Consider the following 12,804-nt stretch of genomic DNA (forward strand, 5'->3'; position numbering starts at 1 on the left):
CAACATGGATGGATCTAAGGAACATAATGCTAAGCGAAATAAGCCAGCCAGAGAAAGACGAATACCGTATGATTTTACTCCTGTGGAATTTAAGAAACAAAACAACGGAAGAAAAGAAAAAGACAAACCAAAAACCAGATTCTGAACTATAGAGAAAAAACTGATGGTTACCAGAGGGAGGTGGGTGAAGTAGGTGGTAGGGATTAAAGAGTGCACGTGACGAGCACTGAATAATATGTGGAATCCTTGAGTCACTATATGGCACACCTGAAACTAATTTAACAGTATGTTAACTAGGCTGGAATTAAAATAACAAAAAAAAAAAAAAAAGAAAAATAAGGTATTTTGTTTTATGTAGGAGAATATGTTCCCTCATTAAGAAATACAGTGCTTGGGGCGCCTGGGTGGCACAGTCAGTTAAGCGTCCGACTTCAGCCAGGTCACGATCTCCCGGTCCGGGAGTTCGAGCCCCGCGTTGGGCTCTGGGCTGATGGCTCGGAGCCTGGAGCCTGTTTCCGATTCTGTGTCTCCCTCTCTCTCTGCCCCTCCCCCGTTCATGCTCTGTCTCTCTCTGTCCCAAAAATAATAAATAAACATTGAAAAAAAATTAAAAAAAAAAAAAGAAATACAGTGCTTGAATTTCAATTCCTCATTCAGTTGACAAACCAATCACTGAGCATACACTTTGTTTTATGTAATGGTGGATTCTACTAAGAAAGGTTTTTTGAGGATGATAATTTGTACTGAGTATATCTGAAATTAATGTCTGGTCCAAAAATTAAGATTTAGATGTTTGTGATGATATAATCTAGGTATGAGAATGTGGAAAATGACATGTGTAGAATGATCAATGTATCCATCTAAGGTTTGGTAGTCATGAAGCTATTTATTTTAATATTTTGCAAATATCCAATCTGTATCATGATTTCTAAAAGCCAAAATCAAGAATAATGACTGCTAGTCAACATCTAGCACTTCCCAACCTTGTCACCTTGACTAAGTGTTAAAGAAATCTGACCCCTGAGACCCTGAGTCTGTTCCTCTGTTAAGGAAACATTTCCTTCCAGTGTATGGTGTGCATGGCCCTAATTAAGAGATGATAATTTGTGGGCATTTTACTTGCTGCAAAAAAAAAAAAAATATCTAAAGCATTCTGGTAAGGTAGCAATGTAATGCCTGTACCGAAAAAGTTTCCCAATTTAAAACTTACTCAAATCTTGGGAAATCTTTGAAAATAATGGTTGATCTGAGGTAATTTTTTTAAAAAAAAGATTAGACTTTCAATATAAAACACATTATTTCTGCATTTGTTACTGACATTATTATTTGTTTAAAAGCATATAAACAGTAGGGAGTCTTGCTAAATAAAGCAGGTACCTGAAAGGCAACATTTAAGAGGTAACAATGGCGATAATTTCATTATAAATAACAGCTGCTCCCCATAGGAAGCCTTGCCACCACAGTCTGCTTTCCTGTGACACTGAAGGGGAAGAGCATGGATTTAGCAGTTAATTGGCAAACGTGGAACAGACACCTGGGGTCATAAGTCAGATTGTCTCAGTTTCAGTCTATTCATCTGCAAAATGAAGAAAGACTACAGATATTCCTTGATTTATGATGAGATTATGTCTCAGTAAACCCATCATAAATTGGAAATATAAGTGGAAAATGCATTTAAGACAACTAACCTACCCAACATCATGGCTTCACCTAGCCTACTTTATTTATGCTTCGTACACTTACTTTAGCCTAAAGTTGGGCAGAATCATCTCACACAAAGCCTATTTTATAATAAGGTGTTGAATATCTCAAAAAACTTATTGAGCATTAAAGTGAAAGCAGAATGACTGTCCGAGTATAGTATGGCTGTCACTGTATCAGTTGTTTACCCTCATGGTCGCAGGGCTGAGTGGGAGCGGCAGCCACCCAGCATCGCGAGTGTTGTCCAAGCATATCATGGCCAGGGAAAAGATCAAAGTTCAAAATGCAGTCTGGTGTCTACTGAATGTGTATTGCTTTTACATCATTGGAAAGTTGAAAAATCATCCTTTGACTCCCAAGTCAGAAACTGGGTATTGTCATTACTGAATCACTAACCACATTGTCAAAGACTCACTAATAATAGCTAACAGGTACTGGGCACTTACTGTTTGACAGTTTCTATACTGAATGCTTCTACAGGAATCTGATTTAATCCTCCCAACTATTAGAATCCACAGTTTAAATACGAAGATATTAAGGGTCCCAGAGGACCTAATTCTCAGTAAGGGTAAGTAATGGAAAAGAAACTGAAACCTATGTTTCTCTGATTGCAAAGCCCTAATACTTAAAATGCTACCCTAAATTGCTCACTTTATATGTAAGCATTCTCACCGTTCAAATCCTCTGTTAGTAGCTCTAATTCCTGTACCCTGGACTCTGAGGGTGAGTGGGCAGGGGAGTAGAGAGCGGTTCAGCTACTGTAAGACAGTCACAGTCCACATGTGTCCAAAGTGGAATGTGTAGACTGACTAATTTCATACACATGCATTATGATATTTCAAGAGTAAATCAATGCCATGTGATTAATAAAAAAAAATGGAATTAATTTATTATAGGCATTTTTTTTTTCTCAACAGTTTCTGAAAGTACAATTTTTATCCTTTTGGGAAGTGAAAGAGGTTTCTTTTTTTAAATTTTTTTTTAATATTTATTTATTTTTGAGACAGAGAGAGACAGAACATGAATGGGGGAGGGTCAGAGAGAGAGAGGGAGACACAGAATCTGAAACAGGCTCCAGGCTCTGAGCTGTCAACACAGCCTGACGCGGGGCTCGAACTCACGAACTGCAAGATCATGACCTGAGTCGAAGTCGGACGCTTAACCGACTGAGCCACCCAGAACCGACTGAGCCGCCCCATGGAAGCGAAAGAGGTTTCGATGTTAAATGAACCTCATCAGACGCTAGGTCATTGTACAACTCCAGGGACTTCCATGTGAATAAGGCCCCATGAAGAGGTATAATACACAAGCTATACCACTGTATGTGCCCATATTCAAAGTTTGATTTTATTGAAATGAGTGTTGAAAAATGAGACATCCTTCATTGTACTGCACGTGTTTGTGCTACCAAAAATGTGCCTTTGGAGATGCATAGTTAAGATGACTTGATTATGACTAACAGCAAAGTTAATAAATAAGACAAGTTTATCCCTAGGACTGTTATGTCATTTCATGGCATCAAGGACCATGCTTCTTTCCTGTTTCTCTGCCATTCTCAGCAAGCTGCATTCTACCATATGACTGCTGAATCTCCAAGGACCATGTCCACATTCCAGACTGTAGGAAAGAGGAAAGGGTTAAAACTGTGCATCTCTCTTTAACGACACATCTTGGAGGACCTTTTGCGTACCTTGCTGGTCAAAACCTAACCACATGATACAAGGGAGACTATAGGCATTCTGGTTAAAACTTACTTGAGTTAGTACTTGGGAGAGGAAATAGGGGAGAATGGATATTGGAAAAAAGGTGGCAGTCTCGGCTAAGCATAGTTTTCTGGGGTGGTTTCTCATTGTATCTCTTTTATTTCTAAAACTAAGGCTAGGAATCATCTCCCAGGACTTTGTATACTACTCATGTTTTAAAGATTTGTTCATCTTTACTAGTGGTTAGCCTTAAGCATCAAGTAATAAAATTGTTATCGTTTCTTTTAGCATTAAACCCAATAACAAGCGTGGGTACACATTTGTATATGTTAAAACTTAGTTTCAGGGCACGTGGGTGGCTCAGTCAGTTACGCATCCAACTTAGGCTCAGGTCATTATCTCACAGTTTGTGATTTCAAGCCTTGTGTCAGGCTCTGTGCTGACAGCTCAGAGCCTGGAGTCTGCTTTGGATTCTGTGTCTCCCTCTCTCTCTGCCCCTCCTTCATTCATGCTCTGTTTCTGTCTTTGTCTCTCTCTCTCAAAAATAAACTTTAAAAAATTAAGAAAAAAAACCACAAAACTTGGTTTCAAGGGAGCAGTATCCTATAGATGCAAGAAAAAGCAGGTAATATGTGAATGTCCAGTTGGGGGAATGATATTTCCCTTCCTCATCTCTGGATTGTTCAGAAAAGGACCATGAATCTTTATGTTGCCTGTATTTGTTTGCTAAGTCTGCCGTAACAAAGCACCCTGGGCTAGGTAGTTGAAGCAACAGAAATTTATTTTCTCACAATTCTGAAGGCTAAAAGGCCAAGATGAAAGTGTTGGCAGGCTGGTTTCTGCTGAGGCCTCTCTCCTTATCTCATAGGTGGTCCCCTTCTCCCTTCCTTCTCACATGGTCTCCTGTCTATGTGTATCTGTGTCCTGACCTTTTCCTATAAGGACACCAGTCCTATTAGATTAGGGCCTACCCTAATGACCTCATTTTCAGTTAATTTCCTTTCTGAAGAAAGACCCTCCCTCCAAATAATCCCCTGAGGTGCAGAGGGTTAGTACTTTAAGAAATGATTTGGCAGGGGGTGGGGCGCAGACACAATTCTTCCCCTAATAATTTCCCCACAAAGATTTCCCCCACAGAGAATTGCATGTGTACACTCCTGCTTTTCAAAACTTTGTGGTCTCCTATTTTGCATGCTATTTCCCTGGCTTTTCCTTCACAGGCATTTGCTAGTGTTACTTCTTTTTGTCCTCTGCTTTTTTCTATCTACTCTTCCTGTTTATGGACAATTTCATCCAACCTCCCCCAGAGCTTTAGACTCCAGGGATTCTAATGGACAGTGTAAACTCCACATGCCAGAACAGGATTCTCGATCTCTCTCTCTGTCATTCCTTCTCTGTCTCAACAACAGCACCACCAATCACCACCATGGTTCAGAACAACTCTGGCATCATCCTGTATACTTCTTTTTGTTTCTTTGTTTTCTCAATACAGAAGAAAAAAGGAGCCCATTGGCTCTACCTTGGAATGCCAAATGCAATTTCCAGCTTCCCCTTTCTCACCACTTCAAAGAGTAAGTAACATCCTAGCTCAAGTGTGCATGATCTGTTTTACATAAGCTATAGTCATTTCTTCCTAACTAGTCTCCATGTTCTTTTCTTTTGCTTTAATTTCCCCGTAACCGCCTACAGTGATTTTTTAAAAGCATAATTCTGACTGGTAGTTACATGGTGTATATTTTTGCAAAAGTCATTGATATGTACTTTTAAGATGTTCTCATTTCACTCTATGTAAATTTTTAATTGAATTTCAATTTTAATTCCATTTCAAAGAATTCAGAAAAAAAAAAAAAAAGCATGGTTCAGTTCATCCCTCATCCCTGCTCAGAGCTCTTCAGTGGCTAAAGAGCCACTTCATTTGTTGCTGTCACCTACTCCACCCTGTTCACACTGGCCTTCTTGATATTTTTTAACATGCTAAGTTAATTTTTGTCTTAGGGTCTTTTCCTTCTGTCTCAAACACTCTTTTTAAATCACTGTGTCTTCTTAGTGCTCCTGGGTGGCTCAGTTTCTTGAGCATCCACTTCAACTCAGGTCATGATCTCATGGTTCGTGGGTTCAAGCCCCACATTGGGCTCTGTGCTGACAGGTCAGAGCCTGGAGCCTGCTTCGGATTCTGTATCTCCCTCTCTCTGCCCCTCCCCTGCTCATCCTCTGTCTCTCAAAACTAAATAAATGCTAAAAAAATTAAAAAATAAATCACTGTGTCCTCTCAAATATCACTTTCTTCAAGAAGGGCCTCTCTGACCATCCTATATCAAATAGCACCTGCTGCCCCACCCCTCTTCTCCATTATTCTTTACCTTCTTTTGCTTTCTTTCTCTTCATGGAAATGACCATTTCTGTTATTTTATCGTATTTTTATTCTTTTGGTTTTTGCTTAGCGCACTGTTAGCATTCAGTAAGTCTTTGTCTAATGACTTAAACTATTTATGTAAAAATAAAACTTAAAAATTACCTTAACCACAATTTTGAGATAAATTTCAATAAAATTTCAGGTAAAATTCAGGGTTTAACATGTTCTCTCTTTTGATTCAGTTCTCCATTTTGTCTTGAATGCAGAACTCCAGGTCAAATGGGATCTACCTTAATTTTTTTTTTTTTTCAATTTAGACCAACTTTACTAAATTTGATAAAAAATTAACTCTTGTTGAGGTGCCTGGGTGGCTCAGTCGTTAGGCGTCCAACTTCAGATCAGGTCACCATCTCACAATTAACAGGTTTGAGCCCCATGTTGGGCTCTGTGCTGACAGCTCAGAGCCTGGAGCCTGCTTCGGATTCTGTGTCTCCCTCTCTCTCTTGCCCTCTTCCACTCGCTCTCTGTCTCTCAAAAATAAATAAAAATGTTAAAAACAATCAGGCCGATGAAGTTTATATGGTGCATCCATACTTTTCCCTTAAATATTTGTAGTTAGAGTTTGATTACGTAAAGATATTTTCTAATAGAATTACGTATATATAAATGTCCTTACTTTCTGTCAACACGTATCTCAAAGTGTGGCCTACAATAAGTTTTGGGAAGTTTTAGTATATTAGGAGAAGTTTCCCTACATTATTTTCTGGAGGCCTTTATAAATCAAAGGAAAGTTTTATGATGTGAATAGTTGGTCTATAAGCTTCAGAACTTTGACAATCTTGGAAAAATCTTGATTTTTTTTTTGACCCTTCTTTTTAAACGTAAAAAAAAAAAAAAGATGGCTCTAAGAGTAATGGTAATCACAATGAGTTGATTACAGAGTAATTATATCACTGGGTAATTATAAGGTGAAGAAAATAGTTATGAGAGCTCACATTGTAAAGTGCAATACTTTATAAATGCTAGAAATTTTACTTCAGATCAAAATATGAAATATTCGAAGGTCTATGATTTGAAGCACAGTGACCAAAGAAAAAAATATTATTTTAGCTCTAAAGTGAGAAAACCCTGTTAAAACTGAGAATCACAAAAAATTTTTCAACTAGAAGTTGAATGTCCTGATAAATATAATTAGTAAATCTTGTCAATAAAAGTCGCATTTATAGTTCCTTTTATTTATTTTTTAACTTTGGTTCAACTGATTTTCTAGGATCTTATCTTTGGCATCATGTTCTCAAGTTCTCCTTCTCCACTGAGAAAATAAAAATGAGTTGCCTATTTTTCTGATTCTCAAAAAACTATCTTTCAAAGTGTTGAGGATGTAGAAAAACTAACCATCTAGATCTCAATCAGAATTCGCTTAATTATCTATATATACCACCTGTCCTTGTTCTCTACAGCCTATGACTACAAAACAAGTTGTACTTCTTTATTCAAATCACAATAGCACAAGGACCCATGTACCACCTTGCCAAGAAATTCCTCCTCAAGAGATTTCATGGATCTCTGGGATTTTTCTTAAGGTACTGACACCAAAACAAGATCTTCGGATTCATTGACTCAGGGCCTGTTTCTTGCCAGCAGCCTGCTATGCCTGTTGCTGAAGATGCTTGTGAATTAAGAGTTCTGGGCAAAGCTGCCTGTGCTACTGATGCCACTTCTGCCCCTTTTCTCATCTCAGATGGGGCGCTACTCACTAACCTGTCCAAAGATCGATTTTGACTGCTCCTACTTGCTTCCCCAGATGTTGGCTGCTCTGGAAGCTAGGCCCTGTACTGTCCTGTTGTGACATCCAAGGGCAACATCACTGCTGTCCTGCAGCTGGCAAAGAGTAGAAGCTGTGCCTCCACTCATTTCCACACCACCTCCATATGGCCAGGGGAATGTCACCACTGCAGGAATTACTCCAGGCGTTTCCACTCTTTGGAGTCTGGGATGGTTACTTTTATGTGTCAATTCAACTCAGAGATACCCAGATAGCTGGTAAAACGATTTCTGTGTGTGTTTCTGGAAGAGAGTAGTGTTTGAATCAGTAGACTGAGTGAAGAAGATCCACCCTTTCCAATGTGGGTGGCCATCATCCAATCTGTTGAGAACAACAATGATTAAGGGATTTCTGATTGGATCTAGTTGGTTAGTTTTTCTACATCCTCAACACTTTGAAATAGATCAAAAAGGTGGAGGGAGAGCAATTTGTTCTCTTCTTGAGTTGGGGCACCCATCATCTCCTTCCCTTGGACATTGGAGCTCCCGGTTCTTCGACCATACGACCCTGGGACTTACATCAGCTGCACCCTACCCCCATATCCCAGCTCCTTCTCAGGGCTTTGGCCTCCAACTGGGAGTTAGACAATTGACTTTCCTAGTTCCCAGGCCTTTGGAGTCAGACTAAATTATACCACCAGCTTTCCTGTTCTCCAGCTAGAAGAGGGTAATTCATGGGACTTCTCAATCTCCTATAATAAATATTCTTGTGTTTGTGTAGTTTCCTATTGGTTTTACTTCTCTGGGGGACCCTGATTAGTGAAGAGTCCTTTGACTCCAAGCCCCAGGAAAAAGTCTTTTCTTCGCCATCAGTTCAAATTCTTGCCTAAGAATCTACCCCAGGATTAACCCTACCTGGGATGATTGATTGTGAGTATATCCAGACCTTTCGGAGGCAATTCTGTCTTCAAACACCAGGTCATAGACTTGACCCATGGCTCTGAAAAGGGCATTAAAAAGTAACCCAAGACTGGAAAATTTCCTGAAATCCAACTATTCAGTCATTTTTAATAATCACTTTGTTACTTATATTACAGCCAGACTGGTACTAAAAATTTTGGAAGTTTTTAAAGTTTGAGCTGAATGACTGTCCAGGCTGAATGGAGTTAATATATCTTAGCAATGGAGTTCATTTTGTTAAGGGCTATCAGTAACTAAGTACATAACATTTTATAGTGTACCTACCATTCTTTATAATTTAACTATAAGCAATAACTTCTATATCTGCTAATTTCCATATTTTTGCTGATTCTCAGAACATACTGTTTATAACTTAGTGATCACATCAAACACATCTTCAGTGGCAATGAACTTTAATTTGCAGATCTCTTAAGTGAAAGGTGAACTATAAGCATACATATTCAGAAATATTGGGGTTTATTTGATATATGAGAGTGTATATAATATATGATCATTTTGTTTACAGGTTACCATCTTTTACAGGAGATAATGGTCTCAGATCTTGCATTCAAGTGCTCTTTATTCTTATCACTCTGCTATTAAATAATTGCCTAAGACTGGGAACTATCTAAATGAGAATGTTATGTAATAAGAATTGCTGGACTTAATTCTGTTCTCAGATGTTCAAAATCATATTGCCTTTAACTCTCTGACTCAGAAAATCTAGTGTATGTGATTATTCATGTACAAATGTGGCTAAGTAATTATGCAGGGTATTAGCATATTTGTATACAGTGATGTGAGGTGAATTCCAGATAACCCTCTGAGCTTTTGCAAGAAAATGGAAAGAAACTGATATCCATTCAGATACCATAATGGATGCTCTTTTATCTAAGAGCCATTTCTTCAAGCTAACTTTAGGATCTTAATGTTCAGGTGCAAATAAAAACAGAGAAAGTTAGAAATCCCCATACTTCACAATGTCCTTTTGTATCTAAGAGTCTGTCAGTTCAGAGTGGAAACTCAGTTAGAAGTTATATTTGGAGTTAGGCAACACATCCTATTATGTAGTTCTAGTTTTATGCATTTATTTGTGAAAGACTTTGAGCCTCTTAGTAAATAACTTGTCCACACTTAAGGACTGGAAATATGTTTGAGTATCTGTTGACCTTGGTGGGGGGGTCAACATGTTTATATCAACAATGATATAAACTACAGAGAATGCTGAAAGATCCCTGAGAGAACTTGCTAAGGGACAAAGAGTCTCATGACACCAACCAAATCTGGTGAAACATAGGGGAGTCAGTGACCCATATATTTCCTATGTAGAGGTCAGAAGAAGTTCATTTTACAGTAAGTACTTCTGCACAAAACGTCTGAATATTGAAAACCAGGACTCTCAACAGTGTGAAATTATAATTTGTTATTCCAAATACGACAATTTTGAGAGTCCAAGGAGGTGGTATTTATAGTTACTTATAAATGCATATTCTTGATTATTCCAGTCAAATTTGGAAATGCTGTTACCAAATGTAAATAATACCACTATGGGTTCTTGCTAAAAGAATAAAATTCAGGAAAAAGAAGACTTTTCCTTCTGTTACCAGAGCAAAAAACACCAAAGATTAAGAAATGGACTCTGATGGGTAAAGATCTCCAAGAGCTGTAGACAAAAGGGACTCATGGGCAGAGACCAAAGGTAGGTCATGAAGGCAAAGTTTTCCGAGCCACATTCCAGGGTCTGCCTGTGCAGCAGAAGTAGCTTGCAGCCCGCAGAGCAGTCAGTGTGAAAAGTGTAGGCTGTAGCGTTGGTATGGAGCAGCTAATAAAAACTGTAGGGCCCGTGGGAGGTCAAAGCAGAGCAGTGCTACAGCATGGCTGGCAGTGTAAGAAACATAAATAGGGTGACCAAAAGTCCTGGTTTGCTTGAAATGGTCCTGGCATAATTATTAACGATGCTCCTATAGTGGGTCCTGTTAGTGACTCACCGAGATTCTTTTACAGGTTGGTGCACCCATTTCTTAACTGCTGTGAGTGTGGATGGCTGATGGCTTATAGCTGACACCAGCTCCAGCCTCCCTGCCCAACACACACACACACACACACACACACACACACACACACGTGCTCTCAACTAAAGAGGTGGAATGATTCACAGGAGTGAGTGATTCACAGCCAATGACCGACAGAAATAGATTCAAAAGGTCCTTCCCTTAGCTCAAGAAGGGGACAATTTTGTAGAGCAATTCATGCCCCAGAGTTTCCTGTGGCTCCTTCCAGGACCAGACTGAGACCACTTGCCTGGTTCTTCCCTGTTTTCCTATTCTGCTTGCCTCACTCCCTTAAAATTTTACCCTTCCCCTCAGTAAGTCACAAGTACATAAATCCTTGTCTCAGGTGGATTCTTCTTTCAGGGGATTTGATCTAAGGCAGCATCCTTGGACTCTCAAGAGTGTCCCCATTTACATGATAAGTTCACCCTAGACCTCAAAGTCTAATGCAGGTGACATCAGCAGAGACTGGCAGAATAAAGTTTGGAAGGGACAATGAGATTGAGGAGGAGCAGTAGGAAGGCAGAGAGAGATGGGAGGCGAGTACCTGGCAGACAATATGTGATGGCCTCACTCAAGGGATTTTCACAGCTATACTACGCAGAGGAGAGATAATGTCCCGGTCAGAGGGTGAGAGTTACTGATTTCATGGGCTTTAGGTCTAACTGTCAGAGTTTATTTTGTGTGATCCTAGGGGATATTCTGTTTATATACATATTAATGTAACCTAGATGTTAGTTGAAGTCACTCTATCCTTTTTGTTAAAATAAAATTAGCACAGTTTTATTATCTTGCATCTTAGATAGTCTAATGTGCCACCTCAGGGCTTGTACAAGTTTTGGGTATTTGTGGTCTACATTGGACTCTGGATTCTGCTTTTGCTGGCCTGGGTCTCATTCACTTGACTATTTGAAGGCCACTGGTAACATTAACTGAGAGTTGACTCAGTGGAGTCATGTGGGGGGTGGGGCTTCTTGGGATGAGTGGTGGGTGAGGAAGTGAAGATGTACTGAAGAGCTCACTAAACAGAAGATGGGTGCAATGGGCTGTGGCCTCGTGTCTAAAGAGGATTTTTGCAACTATGAAAACGTTGAAGTATATTTTTGTGTGAATAATAAAAATAGCTCATACTTACATAACTTACCACATGCCCAAAACTAAGTGCTCCACAAATATCAGCTTATTTAATTCTCAGTTTTCATAAGACCCTACCACCTTACAGATGGAGTGAACTCACAAAAGGGGTCAATAGTGAGTTCAGCGTTATGCAGCTACTCCAGGGTGGTTCCAGGATTCCCATCCCAGCACTCTCTAATTCCAGAGCCCATGCTTTTTAGAGTAGAGGGCACTGGCTCTCCTAAAAATAGCAATCTTGGGGCACCTGGGTGGCTCAGTCATTTAAGCATCCGACTTGAGCTCAGGTCATGATCTCATGGCTTGTGAGTTCAAGTGCCAAATTGGACTGCCTGCTGTAAGCACGGAGCAGGCTTCAGATCCTCTGTTCCCATCCCCTCCCCCCACCCCGGCCCTTCCCTGCTTGCATGTGCACTCAAGCACTCTCTCTCTCTTTCTCTCTCTCAAAAATAAACATTAAAAAAAAGTGATTCTATAGGGAGAGAGGTGATGGGGATAGAAGGGGGAATACTACAGGAGCAGAGTCCTGAAGCAATGGAAGAGGGCTGGGATCAGGGTGTGAGTGGAAAGATCCTATCCACAGAAATCAGAACAGTCTACTTGATGGGCTGCAGATGATGGGAGGCTGTTAGCCTTCATTGTGGCTTTTTTCTGATGTTGCTTTTCATTTTTCCTCAGTGTAATGTGAGTTAGGGGTGAAGTAAAGAAGGACAGTATTGAACATTTAAAAGGAGTGGAGACATGTGAGATATATGAAATAGTTACCTCATTTCTTTCATGTCCCCCCACAGATTTGAAGACAATATCAACCAAATAAGGCACCTCTTAAATTTAGGACCTAGGCTATTTCCTACTAAAAAGCTTGGTTGACCTCTATCTTGTGCCATGGTTACCTTCTTAGTGGTCCAGGAACTCCCTTCTATGTGAGGCTTGAGCTCTTTTATATGGCTAAATTTCATGAAAATGGAGGAGTGTCTCTTTTCCAAGAATCCTATTAAGGACATATGGGAATTAAAATAAGGTTTTAAGGTGGCCAAGGGCTAAATTGAAGCATTTCATGTGCCTCATTAAAACAAAATACCAAATAACCACAATTGAAAAAGAATGAACCTTTAAAACCAATTGTCTGAGACCTCAC

This window comes from Felis catus, chromosome C2 (genome assembly GCF_018350175.1).
Source record: "Felis catus isolate Fca126 chromosome C2, F.catus_Fca126_mat1.0, whole genome shotgun sequence".
Lineage (NCBI taxonomy): Eukaryota > Metazoa > Chordata > Mammalia > Carnivora > Felidae > Felis > Felis catus.